General features: G+C 43.3%; 1 pseudogene; it reads left to right on the top strand.

Moving 5' to 3' along the window:
* Window positions 1-3678: 3678 nt before the first annotated feature.
* Window positions 3679-22467, top strand: LOC139242582 (lysophosphatidic acid receptor 4-like; annotated as a pseudogene).
* The last annotated feature ends 213 nt before the right edge of the window (window positions 22468-22680 follow it).

Below are 22680 nucleotides of genomic sequence, written 5' to 3'. Positions count from 1 at the left end.
CACCAATGCATCCACTATTTCTAGGGCCACTTCCTTAAGTACTCTGGGATGCAGACTATCAGGCCCTGGGGATTTATCAGCCTCCAGTCTCTTCAATTTCCTTAACACCATATCCTGACTAATCAGGATTTCCTTCAGTTCCCCCTTCTCACTAGACCCTCGGTCCCCTAGTAATTTCGGGAGGTTATTTGTGTCTTCCTTAGTGAAGACAGAACCAAAGTATTTGTTCAATTGGTCTGCCATTTCTTTGTTCCCTATTATGAATTCACCTGATTCTGACTCAAGGGACCTACATGAGTCTTTACTAATCTTTTTCACTTCACATATCTATAGAAGCTTTTGCAGTCAGTTTTTATGTTCCCTGCAAGCTTCCTCTCGTACGCTATTTTCCCCCTCCTAATTACATCCTTAGTCCTCCTCTGCTGAATTCTAAAATTCTCCCAGTCCTCAGGTTTGCTGCTTTTTCTGGCCAATTTATATGCCTCTTCCTTGGATTTAACACTCTCCCTAATTTCCCTTGTTAGCCACGGTTGAGCCACCTTCCCCGTTTTACTTTTACTCCAGACAGGGATGTACAATTGTTGTAGTTCATCCATGTGATTTTTAAATGTCTTCCATTGCCTATCCACCGTCAACCCTTTGTACAGGTCTTGCATTCTACTAAATATTTTTGGAACAACTCACACTGTCCATTTGTAATGTGATACCCTAATGGTTCTGCAAGTCTACTGCGGTCAAACGCTGCCTCAACACTGCGAAATCAGCCTTAACTAAAATAAAAACACTTGGCTCGTGACTCGCATCTCAATGCTGATATCGAGTTCTCTCATACCATGGTCACCGTTAACTAGGTGTCCACCTACCGTTAGATTGTTGACACACCCTGGCAGTTTACTCATCACTCGATCTGAAATGGCCTGTCTTCCTGTTGCTTCAAGAATATATTGTTCCACAGAATTATATCAAATGTGAACAATTTGCTGCGTTTGGCATTCGGGCTGTTTTACTTCCCCAAGCCATGTGAAGATTAAAGTCTCCCATTATAACCACTGTGATGTTGCAACAAGCTTCTCTGACTTTATATATCCAATATTTTACCACTTATGTGGAGGTCTATAAACAACTCTCTCCAAGGCCTTACATCTCTTGCTGTCCCTGAATTCTACCCATGACGTTTCTACTGCCTGCTCATTATTACTGATTTTCCATCGTTCTATTGTCTCCTTGCTCAATGTAGCTGCTCCTCCTCCTTTTCCAACTTCCCTTCCTTTCTAAGATCTTATAACCTGCTATAGTTATTTTCCAGTCATGCCCAGATCTCAGTCGTGGCCACTATGTCATCGCCTTTCAGCTGAATTTTCGGTTCTAATTCACTTGCTTCCTTTTCGATGCTGCTTGCATTGGTGTATAGAATCTTAATTTCAACAAAAAGCCTTTTTACCCTGATGCCATTTATCTCACATTTGTTAACTTCCCACAATTTCTGTTCTTTGTCACTCCTGTTGTATTTCTACCAGTTATTATTTCCTTATTTCCTATTGATAACTAAACCTGAAGTAATGCCTTTCACCATATTGATGAATTGCAGATGAAGCACGTTCCAGTAGAATAGCTCCTTCCTGTCTCAGCACAGGTGCTAGTCTACCCTGAAATGGAAGCTTTCTTTCTTACAATAATTTTTCATCCACATATTTACTTTCCCGATCCGTTTGTCCGTATGCCAATTTGCACCTGGCTCGGGTAATAATTCTGAAACAATTTCGCTCGATATCCAACTTTCTACATTAGTTCTGAGCTCCCGGTATTCCATCAGCAGGTCCTCCTCCCTTTTCTTCTCTATTTTATTGATTCTGGAGTGGATCAAAACAAATTAATCTTTCCCCTGCCTTACCAAGTTCCTTTCGAGATACTCTGATACATTTTAACCTTGTACCAGGCAGGCAACAACCGCCCTTGGCTGTCGGTCTCAACTGCACCTAATTATCCACCTAATTATCAAATCCTCTGACTACAAATATTCTTTTCTGCCCATTTCCCTTTCAGACTCCCTACTGCTCCATGGTTCCATCCTACCTGCAGCATTCATCCTGCGCCTCACACGTACCAAGTTTATTATGTTAGTTGCAAAGGACACGTGTCTGCGGTTTTCCTTATCCACCTCCCCTCGGATCAACATACCGTGCTGACAATCAGTTACGCACTCCTCTTCCTGAACCTGCATGGTTCTTTATGGTGTGTACAAGAGATTGTATGGAATTCCTGGATAATCAGTCCCAGTTCTGGAGGCAGCAGCTGCTAAACCTATTATCCTTCAACATCCATCCATTTCTACACACAACAGAACCCTCATCACTGAATCCTCAGCAGCTCAAGATAGATTATATTTCTCATCCACTATATTTACATCATTCATGATGTTCACGCCTTCCATCTCCAGGACAGTATTTAGGGAATGATGCACCGTCAGAGGTGCTATCATTCGAACGGGTGGTTAAAGAGTCTGCTCTCTCAGGTGGAGGAAAGAAATCCCACGGCATAACTGTATGAAAGCAGTGCATAATTCTCCCGTGTCCAATCAATAATTATCCCTCGACCAACACCACTGAAAGGCTAGATTTGTTCAAGCAATCTTGTCTTCTTATGTTTGAATGTTCTTAATCTTTAAAGTGATGCGACACAGACTGGTGACATCAAATTGTTAAATGTTCAATACTGTTAACGGGTAACGTGACAGATAAACAGTGAGAAATTTTCAAAAATGAATTTTGCTAAATAGAGGACCTATGTATACCCCTAATGGGCAAGAACTTTACTTACCAAATAAAGCAGCCATGGTCGACAAAAGAGATGAGAGATGACATCAAACTAAAGGAAAGAACATACAAAATTGCAAATAGCAGTGTCGATCCAGGAGATTGGGTGGGATACAAAGAACAACAATCGAAGACAAAAACGATAGCAAGAGCTGCAAAAAGTGAATACGGAAAGAAACTTGTGAAGCATATGAAGATTAACACTAACACTTGTTACAATTATATTACAAGAAAAATGATTGTCACAGTAACGTGAGTCCTTCAAAAACTGATGCGGGTGACATTACAAAAGCAAATCAGTAAAATCCCAGACTTTGTGTCAGTCTTCATAGTTAGAGGAACAGGATAATCTATCTTGCATTCCAGGGAATGTATGAACGTATGAACAATGTTGACTAGGTAAAGCCGATCTGCTTCATTAAGCCTGTCCCACACAATTGGATACCTAGTGTATTACAACATATACACTCTACCCCATCTAAAACCCTGTGATCTCCCGGGAGAGGCAAACAACCAGATAGAAAACCCAGGCCAATTTGGGGAAAAAAATGTGGGAAATTCCTCTGCAACCCATCTAGGTGATGGAAAGTAGTCCAGGCAATCACTCTGGCCATTAAATACCTGAAGGCTCACGTTACTGTGACAATCATTTTTCTTGTAATATAATTGTAACAAGTGTTAGTGTTAATCTTCATATGCTTCACAAGTTTCTTTCCGTATTCACTTTTTGCAGCTCTTGCTATCGTTTTTGTCTTCGATTGTTGTTCTTTGTATCCCACCCAATCTCCTGGATCGACACTGCTATTTGCAATTTTGTATGTTCTTTCCTTTAGTTTGATGTCATCTCTCATCTCTTTTGTCGACCATGGCTGCTTTATTTGGTAAGTAAAGTTCTTGCCCATTAGGGGTATACATAGGTCCTCTATTTAGCAAAATTCATTTTTGAAAATTTCTCACTGTTTATCTGTCACGTTACCCGTTAACAGTATTGAACATTTAACAATTTGATGTCACCAGTCTGTGTCGCATCACTTTAAAGATTAAGAACATTCAAACATAAGAAGACAAGATTGCTTGAACAAATCTAGCCTTTCAGTGGTGTTGGACGAGGGATAATTATTGATTGGACACGGGAGAATTATGCACTGCTTTCATACAGTTATGGTCTCTAAGAGGTATGTCCGCCACTGCCAGAAACAAGTCCACCACATGATACGTCTACTACTCTCTGTGAAAAGAACCACTTCCTGACTTTTAACCTAGATCTAGCCTTATACAACTTAAATTTGTAACTTCTGGTCCTGCCTAGCATATTTAATTGAAATAGACTGTCAGCTGGAACACCGTCTAAGAACATAAGAAATAGGAGCAGGAGTAGACCATTTGGCCTCTCGAGCCTGCTCCACCATTCAATAAGATCATGGCTGCTCTGATTGTAGACTCAACTCCACTTCCCTGCCTGCTCCCCATAACCCTTTACTCCTTTATTGCTCAAAAATCTGTCTATCTCCGTCTTAAATATATTCAATGACCCAGTCTCCACAGCTCTCTGGGGCAGAGAATTCCATAAATTTGGCAATCCTCTGAGAATAGAACTTTCTCCTCATCTCAGTTTTAAATGGATGGCCCCTTATTCTAAGACTATGTCCCCTAGTTTTAGTTTCCCCTATGAGCGGAAATATCTACTCTGCATCCACCTTGCAGAACCCCCTCATTATCTTATGTTTCAATACGATCACCTTTCATTCTTTTGAACTCCAATGTGTATAGGCCCAACCTACTCAACCTATCCCTATCAGTCAACCCCCTCATCTCCGGAATCAACCTAGTGAACCTTCTCTGAACAGCCTCCAATGCAAGTATATCCTTCCTTAAATACGGAGACCAGAACTGTACACACTACACTAGGTGTGGCCTCACCAATACCCTGTACAGTTGTAGCAGGACTGCTTTGATTTAATACTCTATCCCCCTTGCATATCTATTCCCTGTATTATCTTTTATACCTCAATTCTATCTCCCCCTAAGTCTATGCTGCTCTAAGGTATAGAGTCCCAACTCTTTTCGCCTATCTTGTTAATTAAAACTAAAAATAAACTAATAATGAATCAAGGACTGGAGCTCTCTAAAGTTAACATAAATAAGGAAACAGTAAGAGTAAATATATAATGGTACTGAAGGTGGACAAATCCCCAGGACCTAATGGTTTCCACCCCAGGATTTGAAAAGTACTTCATAAGGTCATTGCAGATGCTTTAGCCACAATCTTCCCAAGCTCTCCCGATTCAGAAATTGTCTCTTTAATTTGCAAATTAACCCAATTATTTAAGAAAGTTGTGAGAGCGAATGCAGAACTTGATAGATCTCTTTGTCTAACATCTGTTATGGGGACATTATTGGAATCTATAATAAGGACAGAGTGACTGAGGTTTTAGAGAAATTTGAGCCAACATGGTCATAAATGATTGGTCATAACTATCGAATCTAATTGCTTGTTGTGAGAAACGTACTATTAATATTATAAATTAAATAAAAAACAATTTTGGTCTGATTATTGCTTCTGTGAAATGCCTTGGAACGTTTTACTATGTTAAATGAACTATATATATATGAACGTTTTCGCTGTTGTTTTTGTAGCTGAGAGAGAACATCAGCGGATGCAGTTGATCCAGATTTCCTGAAGGCAGTTGCTACGATCCCTAATAAGAGATTGTGAACTGATTAGAAGAGAGAAAGTATGGATAATGGGTATATGCTGTAATTGGAAGGAAGTGGTGTCTTACAAGAATATGTGCTGGGGCTGCAACAAATCATGATGATTATTAATGATTTTGATAACACAACAGAGAGCCATACATCCACGTTTGTCGATGAAACAAGGATTGGTGTAATAGTAAGTAGTGCAACTGGGAGATTGACATTATGCAGAGACATTGATCGATTGAGTGGAGAAAACTGTGGCACATGAATTTCAACGCAATTAAGTGTGAGGTCATCAATGTTGGACCAGAAAACGCTAGATTAAAGTATTTTTCAATGGATAAAATATAGGAACTGTGGAGGTAAAATAAAATAAATGATGGTGTCCATGTACATAGATCACTATAATGTAGTGGCTAGGTACAAAAATAATTACAAATGTTAATGTAATGTTGGGCTTTATATATGGAAAGCTGAAATATAAGGGGCAGAGAGTTGTGTTACAGGTATACACAGCCCGTGTTGGAAGACGTCAGGAGTACTGTGTACAGTTCTGAGAACACCAATTCAAAAAGGGTATATTGGCCTTGGAATGAGTACAGTGCAGAAACACAAGAATGTTACCATGGCTTCAAGGATTAAAATATGAGGAAACATTAAATAAACTAAGAATGTGTTCCCTGGATTACAGAAGATTAAGGTGTGATTTAATTGATGCGATTAGCGTTTTGAAAGAACTTGATGGGATAGATGGTGAGTAACATTTTCTGCTGGTTGGAGGAATCTGGCATAAGAGGACATATTCTTATGATAAGATCCAAGCTATTCTGGAGAGAATTTATGAAAGACTTCTTCATGTAAGTTACAGCAAGTGATCAGGAAGGCCAATGGAACCTTGGCCTTTATTGCAAAGGGGATGGAGAATAAAAGCAGGGAAGTCTTGCTGCAGTTATATGGGTATTGGTGAGGCCACACCTGGAATACAGTGTGCAGTTTTGGCTTCCATATTTACTAAAGGATATAATTGCTTTGGATGCTGTTCAGAGAAGGTTCACTCGGTTGATTCCGGAGATGAGGGGGTTGACCTATGAGGAAAGGTTGAGTAGGTTGGGCCTCTACTCATTGGAATTCAGAAGATTGAGAGGTGATCTTATCGAAATGTATAAGATTATGAGGGGGCTTGAAAAGGTGGTTGCAGAGAGAAAGTTTCTACTGATGAGGGAGACTAACATTAGAGGGCATTATCTTAGAATAAGGGGCCGCCCATTTAAAACTAAGATGAGGAGAAATGTATTTTCTCAGAGGGTTGTAAACCTGTGGAATTCACTGCATCAGAGAGCTGTGGAAGCCGGGACATCGAATAAATTTAAGACAGAGATAGACAGTTTCTTAACCGATAAGGGAATAAGGGGAGCGTGCAGGGAAGTGGAGCTGAGTCCAGGATCGGATCAGCCATGATCGTATTAAATGGCGGAGCAGGCTCGAGGGGCCGTATGGCCTAATCCTTCTCCAATTTTGTATGTTCTTATGCTCTTCATGGGTAGACATGTGGGATGCCATCCTACGAAAAAAGCAGTAGATTCGAGTTTACTAATACTTTTATATGCTGTAAATCTGAGGTCGATTGAATTTGCTAGCCAAGGGTATTAAGGGATGTGGAGCTGAGGCGGATGGGTGCAGTTAGGATATAGATCAACGATTACCAAATCGAAAAGTGAAAGAGGCTCGAGGGGCTGAATGGCCGACTCCAGTTACTATGTTCCTAATATATTTACTTAGCGTTGAGCAACAAAATAAGCGAGATACTAGCCAAAATTCAACGCAGTTTCAGCCAACATGAGAGTATTATTGTAACATGGGTGAAGATTGGGCTAATTTTCTATTCATTAACTGGGATGTGGGCATCGCTGCCATGGTCAGCATTTATATGCCTTCCCGACTGGCCCTTCGGATATGGTTGTGAGCTGCCTTCTTGAATCGCTGCACTCTATGTTAGGGAGGGCACTCCAGGGTTTTGACCCAGGAACAGTGAAGTAATGACGATATATTTCCAAGTGAGGATTATGTGTGACTTTGATATAGAAACACAGGGGAACACCACCACCTGCAAGTTCCACTCCAAGCCACATCCCATCCGGACTTGGAAATATATCGGCATTCCTTCATCGCCGCTGGGTCAACATGCTGTAACTCCCTCCCTCCCTGTACTGTGGGAGTACTCTCAGCACTCGGACTGCCGCCGTTCAAGAAACATTCTCACTGCCATCTCCTGAAGGGAAAATAGTGAAAGGAAATACAGACTGGCAGCGAGGGCCACAGCCCGTGTTCGGATAAAAAAAACATTCTACTGATAGCATGCTTGCAAGCTTTGTGACTGCAGAACCTTGAGTACAACATCTCGGCTGACACTTCCAGTACTGTGGGAGTTCCAATGGAACATTAAACCGAGCCAATGTAAATATCACATGGCACAAATTTGCTTTTACAGCAAGTGAGAGCTCCCTATATTCATCAACCAATTGAGAAACAGCTTATCTGATCATCATGACCAGAGTATTTTAGGGACACATATTGTGGTGTGAAAACTGGCTGCTGGAAATCCAAATTTACAACATTGCCGACACTTCAATGCTACACGTTGCTGGGTTTTGCAACTTTGGCTGTGGATGCTGGGACAATGGAAATTTTAAAGAAAGCAATCGATAGGTTTTTGTTTGATAATGTTATCAATGTATATGGACGAAAGGAATTTGAGGTATATACAATTATGATTTAATACCGGAACAGGCTGGAGCGGCTGAATTGCCTTGGCCTGTTCTTCTGTTCCTCTGACGGTATTTGCAAGGCTCATGGTGTCAGTTTATGGTTGGCTGCAACTGACTGCCCACATTGAGGCAGTCCCAGCTTGTATCAAACCTTAGACCAGAACGCATCAATATTTTCAGGAATTGTGCAGAGTTTACACATTCCGACAGCTTTTCGAACCTCCTTGTTTAACGGACCCTGTGGGCAATATGTGTTGCATGTATTGTAGAATGGTGAAATCAGATTCAGTCATCATTTTCAAAAGGGTCTTTGATAAATACTTGATGGGGAAAGAGCAGAGAGAGAGAGAGAGAAGCTAATTGGATACGCCTTTCAAAGAGGCACGATGGGCCGAACGAACTCGTTCTGTTTTATATTATTCTAACATTCTCTATGATTATATTCCAGTGGGAGCCCTGACCGTGTTAGTGTCCAATGGAGTCTTTCATCGTGGCGCAATATTTGCACGGGATACTCCGGAGTTCATACAATCAGATTGTCTTCAGACTGCAGTGGGCGGCTGCCTATATGAGCGAGTCACTGTTTTCAGGGCCTACTGGGAGCTTGCTGTTCGTAGAGTGCAGCCGGAGTATGGTTCACTGTTCTAATACGATCGACAGGAGCCTTTGAATAATCAGTGCTGTCTGTGTCAGTGTGTGTGGACTTCTATGGTTCTTGACCCTATAAAGCCTCATGGCATCAGGGAAAGAAAACCTGGGAAAGCAAACATCCTACTGATTATCACCTATAGTCCTCCCTCAGTTGATCAATCATCGATGTTGGACACAACTTGGAGGAAGATCTCAGCATAGAAAGGCACAAAGTGCACTCTGAAGACTGGACTTCAATATCCATCACCCAGAGTGTTTCGTTAGAATCTAAATTGGCCGAATGCTGAAGGACATAGATGCTGCAGGTAGTGATAAATCCAACATGGGGCACTAAGCTACTTGATCAAGTACTCACATATAGATGCATCTCTCAATTGTAGTATTAATAGGAATGACTATCGCACAACCCTTGCAGAGCGTAAGTCCAGACTTTACTCTGAGTAACCCCCCATCGTGCCATGTGGCATTGGGCTAAGTTGGAAAATTAATAAAAGCACAACACTGGCATTCACCAGCAGAAATTAATTTCACCTCATGGCCCGACATATCCATCACTTCTCATTGCCATCACTTCCAATGACCCATCTGTTTCACTGAGGAGTGAGTAAAAGCATGTCAAGGGCAGAACCAGGTGTGCCTGAACATGAGGTGACTACTGGTGAACTCTCCGGTTAGGAAACGTTACTTACATGAGGTTTTCTGGCCAAGTCTATTTATTGAGAATATAATAACATAAACCATAAGAAGATAAGAATTAGATGCAGGATTAGGCCATACGGCCCATCCAACCTGCTCCGCCATTAATTCAGCTCATGGCTGATCTGATCTTGGCCTCAACTCCACTTTCCTGCCTGTTCCCCATAACCCTTGACTTCCCTGTTGTTCAAGAATCTGTCTCCCTCAGCCTTGAATATATTCAATGACTCTGCTCTCTGCGGTAGAGAATTCCAAAGATTCACGACCGTCTGAGGGAAGAAATTCCTCCTCATCTCCGTCTTAAATGGATTACCCCTTATTCTGAAACTATGTCACCTAGTTCTATATTCTCCCAGGACGGGAAACATCCTTTCAACATCTCAAGCCCCCTCAGAATCGTATATGTCTCATTACAATCACGTCTGCTTCTTGTAAACTCAAATGAGTACAGGCCCAACCTGCTCAACCTTTCCTCTTAAGACAACCCCTTCATCGCAGGAATCAATCTAGTGAACATTCTCTGAATTACCTCCAAATAAATTGTATATCCCTCCTTAAATACGGAGACCAAAAATGTACGCAGTACTCTAAGTGTGGTCTTAGCAAAGCCCTGTACAGTTGTAGCGAGACTTCCCTCATTTTATACTACATCCACCTTGAAATAAAGGCCAAGGGATAGGGCAAAGGCATATGACAACTACTGACATTAATAGTCATCTGGCAGTGGTGTCCCTGTTGCTACTGATGATTGTACCTCCGCCGCTGAAGAGAAAAAATGTTCAGTCGACCCAGGGATAATTAGAAGAGTATGACGATGATATGAGTGTTGGCCCCTTTGATAAATTGCGGCACTGATCATGATAGTTGCCATTCAAAGTACAAGAAGTATGATCCCGAGATCCAGGAGATGATGATGTGGTTATGTTATTACTGTCTTGTCCTTGGTGACATTGGTCAAACAACTGGGAAATTCAATTAATATAAACATGAGATCTGACATCCTGTAGAACGTGCTTGAAACAGCGGAGACGAAGGGTGTGAATAATGGGCAAAGGGCGCCAAGGAATCAGAGGTTGCCCAGCTGGTTGCAGGGTCTATGTTGATATACAGAAGAAGTGCAGAATATTGTTTTCATTAGCATGAGGGTCGGTACCAGAGGGCATCGATTTAACACAATTATTAGAAGGATAAAAAGGAAGATGTGGGAAATTGTTTTCATGCTTGAGTTATGATCTGGAATGCACTGTCTGAGAGGTGGTGGCAGAAAATGGAATATTAACTTCTAAAAAGTGAATTATACAAATACTTGAAAAAAATAGATTTATAGTGCTATGGCAACAGAGCATGGTAGAGAGACGAATTCGATCGCACTTTCAAAGAGTTACCACATGCGCGATGAACCAAATGGCCTCCTGCTGTGTTGCAAAATTATATCAGGGTTATTGGTGTCAGTGTTGGATTTACAACAAGACCAACCATGCAATTCCTTCAGATATGAGATGGTTAGAGTAAAATATCAACGTATTTCAATCAGGTGAACAGAGGATAAATCAAAATAATGTGCCAATAATTCTGGCCTCGCTGTGTCTGCACGCCCCTATTTAAAAAAGGAGGCAGACAAAAAACAGGAAACTATAGACCAGTTAGCCGAACATCTGTGGTTGGGAAAATGTTGGAGTCCATTATTAAAGAAGCAGTAGCAGGACATTTGGCAAAGCATGATTCAATCAGGCAGAGTCAGCATGGATTTATGAAGGGGAAGTCATGTTTGACAAATTGTCTAGAACTTTTTGAGGATGTAACGAACAGGGTGGATAAAGGGGAACCAGTGGATGTGGTGTATTTGGACTTCCAGAAGGCACTTGACAAGGTGCCACATAAAAGGTTACTGTACAAGATAAATGTTCACAGGGTTGGGGGTAATATATTAGCATGGATAGAGGATTGGCTGACAAACAGAAAACAGATAGTCGGGATAAATGGTTCATTATCGGGTTGGCAATCAGTCATAGTGGGGTGCCGCAGGGATCAATGCTGGGATACCATCTAGTTATAATCTATATTAACAAATTGGAGGAAGGGGCCGAGTGCAATGTAGCCAAGCTTGCTCACGAGAGGAAAAGATGGGAGGAAAAGCAATGTTTGAGGACGACACAAAAAAGCTGCAAAAGGACATAAACAGGCTAAGTGAGTGGGCAAACATTTGGAAGATGGAGTATAATGTTGGAAAGTGTGACGTTATGCACTTTGGCAGAAAAAATCAAAGAGCAAGTTATTATTTAAATGGAGAAAATTTGCAAAGTGCCGCAGTACAGCGGGACCTGGGGTTCCTGGTGCAAGAAACACAAAAGGTTAGTATGCAAGTATAGCAAGTGATCAGGAAGGCCAATGGAATCTTGGCCTTTATTACAAAGGGGATGGAGTATAAAAGCAGGGAAGTCTTGCTACAATTATACAGGGTATTGGTGGGGCCACACCCAGAATACTGCGTATAGTTTTGGTTTCCACATTTAAGAAGGCAGTTCAGGGAAGGTTCACAAGGTAGATTCCAGAGATGAGGGGGTTGACTTATGAAGAAAGGTTGGGCCTCTACTCATTGGAACTCAGAAGAATGAGAGGTGATCTTATCAACATGTATAAGATTATGAGGGGGCTCGACAAGGTGGATGCAGAGAAGATGTCTCCACTGATAAGGGAGACTAGAACTGGGGGATATAATCTTAGGATAAGGGGGCATCCATTTAAACAAGAGGTGAGGTGGAATTTCTTCGCAGAGCGTTGTAAATCTGTGGAATTTGCTGCCTCAGTGAGCTGTGGAAGCTCGGTCATTGAAGACTTTTAAGAGAGAGATAGACAGTTCCTTAACCGATAATGGAATAAGGGGTTATAGGGAGCGGGCAGGGAAGTGGACCTGAGCCCATGATCAGATCTGCCATCATCGTATTTAATGGCATAGCAGGCTCGAGGGGTCGTATGTCCTACTCCTGCTCCTATTTCTTATGTTCTAAGTGCGCACCGACCTGGCGAGGCCTTGCACAAACTGATTTTCGGGGCGAGATGTGCATGCGCCGAAAATCGGCTTTTTCAATCTGTCAAGATTTCTCTTGACACATCCTGCTCATCTCTGCAGGAACAACATTTACGCAGAAGAGATTGGGCTGTTTGCTCAACTCATGCCCAGCGAATGCTTTTCAAACCTTTGCACCTGGTAGTAGCAGGCACATAGTTTACTTTTACCAGCATAAGAGTTTTAAAACATATTAAAATATAATTGAATCATTCACTTATATGTGAAAAACCCAGTCCATTTCGGTGAGTTTATTTTTAACCCTATTAAAAGACGTAAAAACAATTACCCCCCCCAAAATGTTTTAAGCATTTAATTACATTTAATTTCAATTAATTTTAAATATGTGAGGTGTTTTTTTTATTGATAATGCTTTGTTTCTTGTTTTAGGGTTTTTTCTCATTGATTGTAAAGAAAACTTAGAAAAAACGGAGATCCCATTATTATCATTGAGAATAGTACCTAATGATTGGTGGTCCAGGCCCATGTGACTCCAGGATTTCCGTACCGACAGGGACATCATCTCCCCATGTGCTGTGCATCGAATGAAGGCCGCCGACCGGAATCGAACGTTCCTCCCTGACCACCAGGTATTTTCGTAGGAGGTTTTAGGGTTAGAGGCATTCATCCGAAGGATGCCTCTGACGGCAATTTTCCCCGAACGTGTTCTCTCATTAAGTATGCAATCGAAAACTAAACTGAAAATTAACACGATATATTGGATACCATTACCAATAATATCGTGATGAAAATACAAAGTGGACTGAAGAGCTGAAAAGTAGGCTTACAAAAGGTAAAGGCATATAACAAGGCTGATAGTTAATATAACATTAATTTGAAATAACTATTAACGTACATCAAAAGGCCCATTCCTGTAAAGGTCCATTCCTTGGGTTCAGACACCCCGATATAACAAGTTTACCGGTGTTTACTTGGATCACCAGCTATATACCTGGGTTGATCAGATTTACTGCGATCAGTAAAGTTGAGTTGAATTCCCTATTATTTAGCAGGTTAGGGGGTGATCTGATCGAAGTTTTCAAGATATTAAGAGGAACAGAGCAGGTAGTTAGAGAAAGTTTGCATTTTCTTTTCACGCCCAAGCATTGTGCATCAAGACGTTTCTCCTGCTCTCTGTCCTAAATCTCATACATTTAATCCTCTGTCCATGTCCCATCTTTTTAAACTTCTCAACCACTTGGAAAAGTCGAATTCTATCTTCTCTATCACAATCCATCATAATTTTAAACACTTTTATCCAATCACCACAAAATCTGCTCTGATCTGCTCCATATTTGGAGATAGTGGGCTATCTTATACGTGCATTCATTCTGGTATAATGGCGGCCCAAACATTCACTTCCCATTCCTTCTGCCAGTTACAACACTGTGTTCGTGCTGCTTGAACGTTGTGAATGGGACAGGGGCCAATCCCAATCCGTAAATAAACGTGCAGATGCTGGAAAACTTAGACCAAAACAAGAAAAACATTGGGACCGCACAGCGGATCAAGCAGCATGTATCGAGGGGAGAGGCCACTGACCATCAACAACAATAAAAAACAACATTTTGCATTTATATAGCAACGTTAAGGTAGTAACTCATCCCAAGGCGTATCACAGTAGCGTAAATTGACATGGAACCAAACAAGGAGATTTTGAGAGAGTATCGAGATCTTGGTTCAAGTGGTAATGTTTAAGGAGTTTCTTAAAAGAGAGACAGAGATAGAGTGGCGGACAGGTTTAGAAAGGGAATTCCACAGCTAAGGCCTAGGCAGCTGAAGGCATGGCTGCCAAGGGCCGAGGAACATTGGGTATGCACAGGAATGCAGAGATCACTGTAGGTTATTAGGCTAGAGGAGCTTACAAATATAGGGCGGGTTGAGGCCATGGAGGGATGTGAACACAAAGATGATAATTTTTAATTCGGGGTGATGCCGGACGGAGAGCCAATGTAGGTCAGCGAGCACAGGGATGATGGGCGAATGGGATACTTTCTGAATTAGGATATGCATACTGGAGTTTTGGATGAGCTCAAGTTCATAGATGGTTGACGATGCGAGACCGGCCAGGCAATCATTGGAATGAGCGAGTCGAAACGCAGCAAAAGTGTTTCATCAGCCGATGGTCTTCAAACGCTGAACAACATTAGGAACAGGAGGAGGTCATTCAGCCTCTCAAACCTGTTTCACGTTCCATGTAGATCATGGCTGATCTGTACATAAACGTCATGAAGAATTTTGGAATTTTCTATATGGATTTTTACGAGGAGTAAAAGAATTGTTTTGAACCCATCGAAAACTTTGTAAAAGAATAGAAACCTCTCAGCTTTAGCAAAATCAGCTTGGTGAGAAATGAGGCCATTGATATATTCTGAAAAGGATGATGGGTGTGGTGTTGACCTGTGGACAGAATGGAGTTTGGAGGAGACAGTTAGTAGGATGTGGAAGACTGACCTTGGGAAACCATTGGGCCTCAGGAACTGTTAAAACACAATGCTGACAGTTGCAGAAATAAGAAAAAGGGCCTGAGGAGCTGATTATAAATTCGTTAGTGTTACAATTGTAAATGACCCAAATATGGCATCATGTGCAGGAATAGATTTGAGGGAGAAACATATAAAGCTGGTGATTTTAGCGGAGTTTTCAGAGGAAATGCCTTATTCTCCCAAGAAGAAAATACTGGATCAAACTTTCTGTCTTGCGTTCTGCTCAATAGAAATCTCTGAGAAGTTTTTACTTTCAATCAAGAGATAAAAACTGTTGTGTCTATGTAAAATTAAATTATTTAAATTGTGAAATAACTTGAGTGTCTCGCTTCATCTTTGACATGTTGAAGACAAACCTGACACCATTAACTCTCCGTTGCTTTCTATCCCTCTGTACCTTGATCCAAACACAATCTTCCAATTTCAGTCTTCAACATTCCAATTGACGCCCAGCACCAATAACCTTTTGGGAGAGAGAATTCATGATTTATGCTTGACTTTGTGTGAAATGGTCTGTAGAAGTAAGAAGATAAAGGGTCCAATCATCAAAATTGTCCGTTCTCTCTATAGATTTGCGGGTCACTTCCCATATGTTTTGATTTTGATTTCACATCCTTTGGACTCTTGTTACTCTGGCAGTGTGTAATGGGGAATGTTTTGAACTATAGACGGGAAACAGTTCTCATAATACAAAGAACCTAAAAGGCAGCGTGAAATATAAATCTCCACAGACCCAACATTCAAGTGGAAATGGAAACATTGCAAAGAAAACACGGCAACAGTGTCATGTATTGTTACAATTACAGATTCGATCAAACATGAACAGCCCGACATTATTGAAACCAAAGCTGAATTGACCCTAACAGAGACGTCTTGCTCCTGAGGAAGTGACTTCACACTCATTGGGTTAAAGTGAATATCGATTCCATAAACCTCACAGACACCAACAACACCCGCGAGTGCGAGGTTGGTGCAACTTCCAGTACTTGGTTTTCTTCGCTTTGTTCGTCTTTGGTGTGGTATCCAACTGCAGTACACTGTAAGAACATAAGAACATAAGAATTAGGAACAGGAGTAGGCCATCTAGCTCCTCGAGCCTGCTCCGCCATTCAACAAGATCATGGCTGATCTGGCCATGGACTCAGCTCCACTTACCCGCCCGCTCCCCATAACCCTTAATTCCCTTATTGGTTAAAAATCTATCTATCTGTGATTTGAATACATTCAATGAGCTAGCCTCAACTGCTTCCTTGAGCAGAGAATTCAACAGATTCACAACCCCCTGGGAGAAGAAATTCCTTCTCAACTCGGTTTTAAATTGGCTCCCCCGTATTTTGAGGCTGTGCCCCCTAGTTCTAGTCTCCCCGACCAGTGGAAACAACCTCTCTGCCTCTATCTTGTCTATCCCTTTCATTATCTTAAATGTTTCTATAAGATCACCGCTCATCCTTCTGAACTCCAACGAGTAAAGACCCAGTCTACTCAATCTATCATATAAGGTAACTCCCTCATCTCCAGAATCAGCCCAGTGAATCGTCTCTGTACTCCCTCCAAAGCTAGTATATCCTTCCTTAAGTAAGGTGACCAAAACTGCATGCAATACTTCAGGTGCGGCCTCACCAATACCCTATACAGTTGCAGCAGGACCTCCCTGCTTTTGTACTCCATCCCTCTCGCAATGAAGGCCAACATTGCATTCGCCTTCGTGATTACCTGCTGCACCTGCAAACTAACTTTTTGGGATTCATGCCCAAGGACCCCCAGGTCCCTCTGCACCGCAGCATGTTATAATTTCTCCCCATTCAAATAATATTCCCTTTCACTGTTTTTATTTCCAAGGTGGATGACCTCACACTTTCCGACATTGTATTCATCTGCCATACCTTAGCCCATTCGCTTAACCTATCTAAATCTCTTTGCAGCCTCTCTGTGTCCTCTACACAACCCGCTTTCCCACTAATCTTTGTGTCATCTGCAAATTTTGTTACACTACACTCTGTCCCCTCTTCCAGGTCATCTATGTATATTGTAAACAGTTGTGATCCCAGCACCGATCCCTGTGGCACACCACTAACCACCGATTTCCAACCCGAAAAGGATCCATTTATCCCGACTCTCTGCTTTCTGTTTGCCAGCCAATTCTCTATCCATGCTAATACATTTCATCTGACTCCGCTTACCTTTATCTTCTGCAGTAAACTTTTGTGTGGCACCTTATCGAATGCCTTTTGGAAACCTAAATACACCACATCCATCGGTACACCTCTATCCACCATGCTCGTTATATCCTCAAAGAATTCCAGTAAATTAGTTGAACATGATTTCCCCTTCATGAATCGATGTTGCGTCTGCTTGATTGCACTATTCCTAACTAGATGTCCCGCTATTTCTTCCTTAATGATAGCTTCAAGCATTTTCCCCACTACAGATGGGCCTATAATTACCTGCCTTTTGTCTGCCCCCTTTTTTAAACAGAGGCGTTACATTAGCTGTTTTCCAATCCGCTGGTACCTCCCCAGAGTCCAGAGAATTTTGGTAGATTATAACGAATGCATCTGCTATAACTTCTGCCATCTCTTTTAATACCCTGGGATGCATTTCATCAGGACCAGGGGACTTGTCTACCTTGAGTCCCATGAGCCTGTCCAGCACTACCGCCCGAGTGATAGTGATTGTCTCGAGGTCTTCCCTTCCCACATTCCTGTGACCAGCAATTTTTGGCATGGTTTTTGTGTCTTCCACTGTGAAGACCGAAGCAAAATAATTGTTGAAGGTCTCAGCCATTTCCACATTTCCCATTATTAAATCCCCCTTCTCATCTTCTAAGGGACCAACATTTACTTTAGTCACTCTTTTCCGTTTTATATATCTGTAAAAGCTTTTACTATCTGTTTTTATGTTTTGCGCAAGTTTACTTTCGTAATCTCTCTTTGCTTTCTTTATTGCTTTCTTAGTCATTCTTTGCTGTCGTTTAAAATTTTCGCAATCTTCTAGTTTCCCACGAACCTTGGCCACCTTATACGCTTTGGTTTTTAATTTGATACTCTCCTTTATTTCCTTGGTTATCCACGGCTGGTTATCCATTCTCTTACCGCCCTTCTTTTTCACTGGAATATATTTTTGTTGAGCACTATGAAAGAGCTCCTTAAAAGTCCTCCACTGTTCCTCAATTGTGCCACCGTTTAGTCTGTGTTTCCAGTCTACTTTAGCCAACTCTGCCCTCATCCCACTGTAGTCCCCTTTGTTTAAGCATAGTATGCTCATTTGAGACACTACTTCCTCACCCTCATCTGTATTACAAATTCAACCATACTTGATCACTCATTCCGAGAGGATCTTTTAGCAGGAGATCGTTTATTATTCCTGTCCCATTACACAGGACCAGATCTAAGATCACTTGCTCCCTTGTAGGTTCTGTAACATACTGTTCTAAGAAACAATCCCGTATGCATTCTATGAATTCCTCCTCAAGGCTACCCTGTGCGATTTGATTTGACCAATCGATATGTAGGTTAAAAACCCCATGATTACTGCCATTCCTTTTTCACATGCCTCCATTAATCCCTTGATTATTGCCTGCCCCACTGTGAAGTTATTACTTGGGGGCCTATAAACTACGCCCACCAGTGACTTTTTCCCCTTACTATCTCTAATCTCCACCCACAATGATTCAACATTTTGTTCATTAGAGCCAATATTGTCTCTCACAACTGCCCTGATATCATCCTTTATTAACAGAGCTACCCCACCTCCTTTCCTTTCTTGTCTATCTTTCCAAATTGTCAGAAACCCCTGTATGTTTAATTCCCAGTCTTGGCCACCCTGCAACCACGTTTCTGTAATGGCCACCAAATCATACACATTTGTAATGATTTGTGCCGTCAACTCATTTACTTTATTTCGAATGCTGCGTGCGTTTAGGTAAAGTGTTTTAATACTAGTTTTTAAACCATGATTTTTAGTTTTGACCCCTCCTGCAGCCCCTTTATATTCATACATATTGTCCCTTCCTATCACTTTGTGGTTTACACTTACCCCAGTGCTACTCTGCTCTGTTGCCTCCTGCCTTTTGCATTCTTTCTTGGGATCCTGTTCATCTGAGCTCTCACCCACTCTAACTAGCTCAGAGCCCTCTCCTGGGTTCTGAATACTCCTTGTATTGAGGCACCAAGCTTTCATGCTTGCCTTTTTATTACACTTTGACCCTTTAGAATTTTGCTGTACAGTGGCCCATTTTGTTTTTTGCCTTGGGTTTCTCTGCCCTCCACATTTACTCATCTCCTTTCTGTCTTTTGCTTTTGTCTCCTTTTTGTTTCTCTCTGTCTCGCTGCATTGGTTCCCATCCCCCTGCCATATTAGTTTAACTCCTCCCCAACATCACTAGCAAATACTCCCCCGAGGACATTGGTTCTGGTCCTGCCTAGGTGCAGACCGTCCGGTTTGTACTGGTCCCATCTCCCCCAGAACCAGTTCCAATGCCCCAGGAATTTGAATCCCTCCCTGCTGCACCACTACTCAAGCTACGTATTCATCTGAGCTATCCTGCGATTCCTATTCTGACTAGCACGTGGCACTGGTAGCAATCCAGAGATTACTACTTTTGAGGTCCTATGTTTTAATTTAGCGCCTAGCTCCTTAAATTTGTCTCGTAGGACCTCATCCCTTTTTTTACCTGTATTATTGGTACCAACGTGCACCACGACAACTGGCTGTTCACCCTCCCTTTACAGAATGTCCTGCACCCGCTCTGAGACATCCTTGACCCTTGCAGCAGGGAGGCAACATACCATCCTGTGGTACCTCTTCAGGTAGAAGGACGCTTTCTCGCCCTCTAACGTGTTCATGGTTAACTTGGCCATGATAAACCTCGTTTTTGCCACAGCCCTTCTGTTTAAAGTTGCCTACCATGCCTTGCAGAATGACTGGGGCTTTTGGGAGCTGCTGTGTGCAATCTCCGGCCCCATTTTGTTCTAACACGTACGGCAGCATTTTGTTGCTCACCTATATTTGTGTGGATCACGACATCGCCACGGTGCATCCCATCAGATCATGGCAGCTCCACAGAGCACATCACCGCGTGGTCGCTTACTGCCTCGTCCGGCTGGTTCTGGTCACCAACCTGCTCTACTTGTCTCTCAGAGGACCTGTGACCAGCAAGTTCCCCAATCGAAAGACGGCCTAACTGGAGATCTTCTCCTCCAACTCCTGGAGCAGCTGCAACTCCAGGATCAACTTCGCATCCGCACTCACTGAGTTCTTCATTCCATTAGTAGTCCTCGTGGTCTGCAACCCGCTCATTGCCAGGAAGCTGCTGGAACCCACCGCTGGAAAATGCACGGAGCACACGGTGAAGAGGAAAGCCCTCCGCACAGTGCTCCTGGTGCTGATGGTCTTCCTCCTTTGCTTCAGCTGTGGCTCAGTAGGACGTTTACCAATGGTATATTATGAAGCGGTACGTTTCCAGACACCATCCAGTACCTCACTCAAACTTCATGTGACAATATCAATAGGCAACTGTCGTGTTTGTCCCTGAACTACCACACCCCCGACACCCCCCACAGATCCCATCCCTCCTCTGCCCACCAAAGACCGCACTGCCAGCTGTGCCTCTGTGGGCAGCACTCTTGCCTCTGAGTCAGAAGGTTGTGGGTTCAAGTCCCACTCCAGGAACTTGAGCACACAAAGCTAGGCTGACACTCCAGTGCAGTGCTGAGGGAGCGCCGCACTGTCAGAGGGGCGGTACTGAGGGAGCGGTGCATTTTCGGAAGGGCACTACTGAGGGAGCGCTGCAGTGTCGGAGGGGCAGTACTGAGGGAGCGCCGCACTGTCGGAGGGGCGGTAATGAGGGAACAGTGCATTTTCGGAGCTGCAGTACTGAGGGAGCACTGCACTGTTGGAGGGGCAGTACTGAGGGAGTGCTGCACTGTTGGAGGGGCAGTACTGAGGGAGTGCTGCACTGATGAAACTGCAGTACTGAGGGAATGCTGCACTGTCAGATGGGCAGTACTGAGGGAGCACTGCACTGTTGGAGGGGCAGTACTAAGGGAGCACTGCACTGTTGGAGGGGCAGTACTGAGGGAGCACTGCACTGTTGGAGGGGCAGTATTGAGGGAGTGCTGCACTGACGGAGCTGCAGTACTGAGGGAGCACTGCACTGTCGGAGGGGCAGTACTAAGGGAGCACTGCACTGTTGGAGGGGCAGTACTGAGGGAGCACTGCACTGTTGGAGGGGCAGTATTGAGGGAGTGCTGCACTGACGGAGCTGCAGTACTGAGGGAGCACTGCACTGTCAGAGGGGCAGTACTGAGGGAGCGCAGCACTGTCAGAGGGGCAGTACTGAGGGAGTGCTGCACTGTTGGAGGGGCAGTACTGAGGGAGTGCTGCACTGTTGGAGGGGCAGTACTGAGGGAGCACTGCACTGTCAGAGGGGCAGTACTGGGGGAGTGCTGCACTGTTGGAGGGGCAGTACTGAGGGAGCACTGCACTGTTGGAGGGGCAGTACTGAGGGAGCACTGCACTGTTGGAGGGACAGTACTGAGGGAGCACTGCACTGTCGGAGGGGCAGTACTGAGGGAGTGCTGCACTGTTGGAGGGGCAGTACTGAGGGAGCACTGCACTGTCGGAGGGGCAGTACTGAGGGAGCACTGCACTGTCGGAGGGGCAGTACTGAGGGAGCACTGCACTGTCGGAGGGACAGTACTGAGGGAGCGCCGCACTGTTGGAGGGGCAGTACTGAGGGAGCACTGCACTGTTGGAGAGGCAGTACTGAGGGAGCACTGCACTGTCAGAGGCGCCATCTTTCTGTTGAGATGTTAAACTGATGGATGAGATGTCTGCGCTCTCAAGTGGATGTAAAAGTTCTCATGGCACTATTTCGAAGAAGAGCAAGTGTCCTGGCCAATATTTATCCCTCAATCAAAATAAAAACAGATTATCTGGTCATTCACATTGCTGTTAATGGGAGCTTGCTTGTGTGCAGATTGGTGTAGCGTTTCTAACATAATAACAGTGACTACTTCAAAAAAAAGTACTGAATTTGCTGTATCGCACTTAGAGATGTCCGGTGGTTGTGAAAGGCGCTATACAGATTCAAGTATTTCTTTCTTGGTCCCCTTGGACCTCCAAATGGTCCACTCCCTCAGGTATATCCGAGTGCTGCCCTTCGCCGGCTCATCCAGTTCACCGACTGCCCCCAGCGGGTCACCATGACACTGACCAGCCTCAAATGCTGCATTGACAAGCTGAACTACTCCATCGCACGCATTCAAGAGCAGAAATTTCTGCTGTAGGCATGATGCTCTGTGTAACGTCAGCCATCTAAGGAAAGCCACATCAGCAAGCAAGACTTGGCTGTCACAGTTGCAGCAACAGATCACTGAGCTATCAGCAGTTGTCAGTTTCCATTCACAGGGCTATAATTGCAGGGACAGGTCACTGACATCTCAAGACAGGGCACTTTCCGCTCAGTCAAATCCCCGGAATTGATATTTTCTGCTCACTGT

Source organism: Pristiophorus japonicus, unplaced genomic scaffold (assembly GCF_044704955.1).
Source record: "Pristiophorus japonicus isolate sPriJap1 unplaced genomic scaffold, sPriJap1.hap1 HAP1_SCAFFOLD_138, whole genome shotgun sequence".
Classification (NCBI taxonomy): Eukaryota; Metazoa; Chordata; class Chondrichthyes; family Pristiophoridae; genus Pristiophorus; species Pristiophorus japonicus.
The sequence above is the reverse complement of the archived record's forward strand: the minus strand, read 5'-3'. Positions and strand labels throughout refer to the sequence as shown.